We start from the raw sequence: 6,562 nt of genomic DNA, 5'->3' as shown, positions 1-6,562 counted from the left end.
GGGGGGGGGGGGCTTGGCTACCCCGCGGGCCTCCAACCGGGCGAGCCCTTATGGGATCCAAAAACGACAGCAGGTGTGGAGTGTTGGTAGGTTTAGCGCAGCTCCCGCAAAGTCGTTCTCGGACGCAAACGAGTCCCTGGATCCGGCCGGCTCGGCCGGCTGGAGGTGCTGGTCGGCCCTTCCCGCCGCGCGGAGTATTCCTGCTCTCATGCCTGCAGCTGACCGCCATCCACCGCGGCCGCGTCCGTGGTGGCCCGTGACTGCCTTGATGACCGCTGGCCGGTGGCCCTGACCAGTGTCGGCAGCGGAGAGTGCTCTTGCTGCATACCCCGCAGACCGCTGACAGCGCTACACCTCTGGAAGCCCCTGGCAGTCCCCGCAGCCCCCTGCAGCTCCCCGCAGCCCCCGGAAGCTCCCCGCTGCTCCCCACTTCTCCCCGCAGCTCCCCGCAGCTCCCCGCAGCTCCCTGCAGCTCGCTGCAGCCCCTGCTGTCAGCAGAAAGCGCTCCTGCAGCAGCCCCTACAGACAGATCCTGCTGTCAGCCGAGAGCGCCCCCCTTAGACCTTGCCGACCGCAGAGAGCGTCCCTAACCCGACGTCCCATGCAGCCCCGCCTGCAGTCCCTGCAGATCTTTTACAGCCGCCCGGTGTTCAGGGGTGGGGTTGGCCCGGCCGGGCGCGTCCTGGGCCGCGGCGGGGGAGGTAAGGAACGCACTTTGTGTAGGTGCGGCGTGGCCTAGCGTGGCGTCTACCGTTTGTTTACGAACGTCCGTTGCCAGGCGACGACGTGCTTTGGGCCAGGCCGCGCGCCGCTATTTGGGCTTGTGAGCTTGTGAGAGTTCGTAAGTTTTGTTAGTTACTTAGTTGAGCAGGGCAGGCAGACCACGGTAGGGTTGGTCTCCAGCCGCAGGAGCCAAGTTCAGCATCAAAAGTGACCGAAACCACCCTGGAAAAGTAGGCCGCACTGTTAAAACCTTTCGAAGAAAAAATTGCTTCGTAAGGTTTTAACTGTACGTGCATGATTATTATTGACTCATCCCGGCTTTATTGCTTTAGGCTCCGCAAAAAGTTTGGCAGCAGGTTTAACCTGGTCGGACCCCCTCAACTTCCCTCTGATTGTGAGGAAGGACGGCCTGCGGGCGCCCCGAGCCGGGGGGCCGAGCGGCCCCCTCCCCAGCCCCCTTACTTCTCCCGCGCCCACCCATAGTCCCTTGATAAGACCGCGATGGCCAGAGGTTCCCCGCTACCACACAACGCACCGAACGACCAAGGTCGATTTTCGGGCATACAGCATGTTTAAAGTGGCTTTTGGAGCCTTTCGCAGGGTCTTGTTGGATATGATGCATCGTTCCTTCGCGGGGACCTTCTCCGAAGAGTAGTTTAACTCGCGCACGATTGGTTATGCCTAGCGCTTCCGGAAATTTATTTTGTGGTTGTCGCAAGTTCGACGCAGCAGTGTAACTCGTTCACCTACCTGGACTCTACTGGTCTCCTCACCTCACTAACCAACAACCTCACCTCCCCCTCTGCGGGGTCAGCAGCGTGTTTTATGAGACCCAGTCCCCCTTCCTGCCTCCCCCGGTGGCTTCCTGTGGGCCAGCGGCGGCCAGCGGCCGTGGCGGCTTATCTTTTGGGGCGCGGAGGCCCGAGTCTAGGCTCGCGGGCTTATTAGCTGGGCGCCCCGGCCGGGCCGGACTGGAGGGACTCCAGGGAGGATTTATGGGGGACCGCTTACGGAACAAAATCCATGAGAGCTCTATCCAAACGATCAGTCGTTTGCATGGAAAAATAAATAATTGAAATTATAAGCAAAAAAATTAAAAATAAAAAGTAAAAATAAATGGAACCTTAGAACTAGGATGCTACAAAATCTAAATTTTAATTTATTTATGTTTTGCTTATAATTACTACTATTTTTGCAAACGACAGGTGTTTGAATGGATTTGTTTCGTACGCGGCCCTCCACAAATCCTCCCTGCAAGGGCAGGCTGTGGTAACTCTGGGAGAAGGGACAAGCAGAACCACCGCGTTGGATCTTTTGGAAACAAAAAACAATTTAAAGAAAACAACTAAAAAAACAACAACAAAAAGCAGGACTTCCTGTGAGATTTGCGTGCTTTATGAAGCCATATACTATCTTCTGGTCCGTGATTGGCAGTGTAGCCGCCCGGCCACCGTAATGTTGATGGCTTGATGCTATCGCAGCGCACCCGAGGGTGGCGGCGGCGGGCGGGGGAGCTGGGGGCGGCGCTATGGGGGCGGGGGCAGCCCCGGGTCTCATTCGCCGTTGACCGCGGCGTGCGCAGTGTGAGGCGGTTCGCGGCTCGAGTGAAAAAATAAAGAAAATCTAAAGTAGCATTTGCTTCTTTAGAATAATAATAATAAAAAAGTAACTCCTTAAGTATTTTTGAAATTTATCCTTTCGGGGGTGCAGCGCCGCGGTGCCGCGATGCCGTGGGTGGGTGTGAAATTAAAGTAATGACAGAGCACTGGCTGCTCTTGTGATTCATGTCGAGGCGAGCGCATTTGTTCCGAGAGGCGCACGCGATTTGGAGTTCACGTCGCTCTTATTTTATTCGGACGCGTTTGCCCCGCGCGCGGCTCGCGTCGCAAACCGCGGTGGCCCCAAACTTTTCGGACGCGGCCGCGCTCTGCTGATGGTATCACAGTCGCCGCAGCACTCTCCGCAGCCGTGTCCCTCCCGCGCAGGAGCGGGCCGGGGTTTTGCTGAATTTTCCTCTCTTTTCCCACCCCGCGTAGTGGCTTTTGCTCTGCGCGGCGGGCGGGCGCAGTTTGTTCGCTTCGTTCGCAAATCGACCCGCCCCTCGCGGCCCACCCGCGCTCTGCGGCCATTTTGTTACCGATCGATCAGAATTTCGTCTCGCGTCGGAGCATCGCCATCTCCTCGCTGATAGCGGTGTGGTGGTGGGAAGGGTTTCTTCCACTACTCTAAAAAACAGAAGTGGCTGACATTATGCCTTCCTACAACAACTTAAAAGTGCGTGCCAAAGTGTCACACACTGAAATCTTTGAACATGTTTATTCATACCTTGCTGATTTTTGTAAACATGCTCCGCTTTACATATGTTTTTAATACGCCGGACTGGGCGTTTAAAAAAATGCGTAACGTAACTCAGTAAGCTATGATTTAAAAAGTTCATGAGATTTTAGTGTGCTCACAGGAAAGTGTGCATGCAAAGTCATGTGTCACCCTGTGTCGGACGCGTGTAAACGTTTTACTATGAGACACACTTTCTGTGAATGCAACGGCTGTCACACACTTTTCTATGCAAAACACCATGGTCGTCACACACTAATTTATGTGTGAAATTGTTGCACCCACTGCAAGTGTTTGAATGTCTTTCACAGTTCTATTTTTAGGGTATTCGTTTCATAACTGAACATGAAAAATAATGGTAATCATTTTAAGGTATGCTGGAGCGAGTCCTAAATGGGTCTACAAAATCATTGACCCCGTGCTGCATACAGAATAGGTGGTGAGGGAAAAAGGGAGGAGGGGGGCTGTGTCGATGGGGGTTGGCCTGCTACCCCCACCCCTCTTGCGGTCCTCCGCACTTCCCTACCCTACCGCTCCTCTCCTCTTCCACATTCCCCTCTGCTTATCCAAATTAAAAACCCTCCCCCCCCTTTCCTCCCCCTCTCCTCCAACTCCGCGACACTGCGAAATTTCCACAAATTATGGTTCTAATCGTGTGGTTTTGACTATGCAGACTGAATGCAGAGGTCCTGTATACCCCGGCCCCGAGCTCGCCCCTCTTTGGAACTGCAGAAGAAGGGGTTCGGCCTGGCATACGACGGCTCGCCTGGACTAGAACACTGAAATGTCAGACCGACCCACACCCGCCCATTGGATTGGCGCCCCTTTTCCGAGTCAGTGGCGTGCACCCCAGGACGGTGTTCGAAAGAGACGAGGTTATCTGCCCAGGAGGTGCGAGGGAGGTGAAGGAGAAGGAGAGACCTCCGTTCCCCCTCTCCCTCCTCTCCCTCCTCTCCCTCCCCTTTTCTCCTCTCTTTCTCCTCCTTCACCCCCCGTGGAAGGGGTGCCCCGCGAGCCACTTCCTGCAGGGCGTTAGTAAAATCACCAGGGTGGAGGTGCGGGGTGGTGGCCCTGCCCGAGCCCTGTTCGAACGGTCGTCATTCCGTAGGTTTGGCCCAATTGATTAATTCCACGACCGTCGATTCTATTCGAGCGGACAGACGGCCAGAAGGACAGACAGGCAGGGCTGAAAGACAGGAGGGCAGGCGCGCCGTGGGTGGGAGAGGGGTAGTGGCACGAGGTGGTCCTCCCCTAAATGAGAGTGCAGCGAGCCGCATGGGGCGCCCCTGATGACATGGGTGTGGCAGCCGGCCCCGCCCCGCCTGGCGAGGGGAGGGTGGTAACCTCGGGCGCGGTGTCGGTGGCGGACGAAAGACGCGACAGCGAGAGGGGGCAGCCCAACACAATCACACTATATTGACAAATCAACGGTTATATATTCAGGCAACACGAAGTTACTGCACCTAAGTGCAGTAAATCGCCCACCAACCACCTCCGACCAATATTTTGTTTTCTCAACCAAAATTTCGTTTAACGGAAACCATGTCGTACGTTTCTGAGGACGAGGCGTGGTACTAACTACTATCTAATAACTTACTTTTCGTTACAAAAAACAATTTTTATTGTTGTTTTTTTGTCTTGATAGTATCTTGGATATCTCTCCAATGCCAATGCCATTTTACCCCTTTTGGGCGGGCATATACTTCTGCTAAACTTAAGCACAATTTTTAGGCACCACTAAAAATTGTACCAAATCGTACCTTTTGTTTCAACATTAAAAAGCAGTAGCAGCTTTCTTTCCATTGGAGCGTCGTTATTAAATTTTCATCGATGCAGTTAGGCTAATGTACCCCGCCCAGGGGCTTGATCGTCACGCCCTCAAAGCGGTAGTAGCTGGTGGGAGTAAGGTGATTACAAGATTGGTTTGACAAGAGTCGTGCCTGTAAATTAGAGCTATGCGAACATGTTCGGATATCCGAACGAACCAAACACAAAATGTGTTCGTTCGAGATCGAACATGAAGTGTTTGAGAACGAACTGTTCGGATTATAGCATCTTCAACAAAACGAGTCACTGAGTCTGGTTTTGCGATACTTTTAACACAAAACCATGCGATAACTGGTGTTTTGCGATTCCCACGCTAAAGGGGATGATAACTCCAAAAAATGTGATAAAAGTATCTCATTGTTGAGATAAAATCATCACAAATTATTTTTTTACATTTTTTGTGATGATTGTATCACAAAAATGTGATACTTTTATCACATTTTTTGGAGTTATCATGCCCATTAGCGTGGGAATCGCAAAACACCAGTAATCGCAAAAATTGAGTAACAGTATCACAAAACGAATTTCAGTGCGTGTTGTCCTTGGTCGTTCGTGGTCAAAGAATGTCCAACGCGTACCTGCGCAAAAACTTGTTAAAATAGGCAACGCACTGGCGGAAATTAGGTGCCAATCAACAAGTTGTATTTCATCGTGTTTCTAAAATCAAACTGAATAAAAATAACCACGAAAAGAGAACTTTTAGAAGGACTATTCTGGCGCGGTTTGTTCGGATACGAACATCTAGGTGTTCAGTTCGTTCGTGATATTGTAGAGCTGTTCGGTTCGGTTCGAATTTCCGTTTGTTCCGCTTGTTGAATTTTAACTAAGTTTGTTCGCACTGTTAAAATGTAAATCACAAATTATTATTTGATATTAACTGTTTCTAACCTGGGTAAGTATGCGAGACGCCCAAACGCTCTCGAGTGTGCTGAACTAATCACTAACCCGTACTAAACAAAGTTAACCGACTTAACCAGTTTTAACAGCAATTTATAACAGTAATGGGTAAATTAGTTAAAGTAAACATTACTAATTTGATAAATAATTTGTACATAAGCACTAACCATGTACTAAAACCTCTAACAAAAACTGACACACTAACAATTTCTACTAACATCCCAAACTAACGCATAACCTTGTTCAAAAATCAGGCTCATTTTCAGGAGTTTCTCCTCCTGTTCGTGTATTGGCCAGACACTTGGTTTGGACTGTCATATAAAATATTGTAGCAGTACGCATCTTTGGCCAATATTGTTTCACTTTCGACATGCGAAATCAAAAGCAATTGTTTTAAATAAGATTCTTATTCTAAAGATTTTTTTCTTTCATTGTTTTACATTAACCCTTTTTTCTTGGGGGGGGGCCTCTCCTCCAACTCCGCGACACTGCGAAATTTCCACAAATTATGGTTCTAATCGAGTGGTTTTGACTGCAGACTGAATGCAGAGGTTCTGAATACCCCGCCCTCGCCCCCACTCGCCCCTCTTTGGAACTGCAGAAGAAGGGGATCGGCCTAGCATACGACGGCTCGCCTGGACTAGAGGACTGAAATGTCAGACCGACCCACACCCGCCCATTGGATTGGCGCCCCTTTTCCGAGTCAGTGGCGTGCACCCCAGGACGGTGTTCGAAAGAGACGAGGTTATCTGCCCAGGAGGTGCGAGGGAGGTGAAGGAGA

Source organism: Frankliniella occidentalis, unplaced genomic scaffold (genome assembly GCF_000697945.3).
Source record: "Frankliniella occidentalis isolate FOCC.00 unplaced genomic scaffold, Focc_3.1 Scaffold115, whole genome shotgun sequence".
NCBI classification, from domain to species: domain Eukaryota; kingdom Metazoa; phylum Arthropoda; class Insecta; order Thysanoptera; family Thripidae; genus Frankliniella; species Frankliniella occidentalis.
This window is presented reverse-complemented; position numbering follows the sequence as displayed.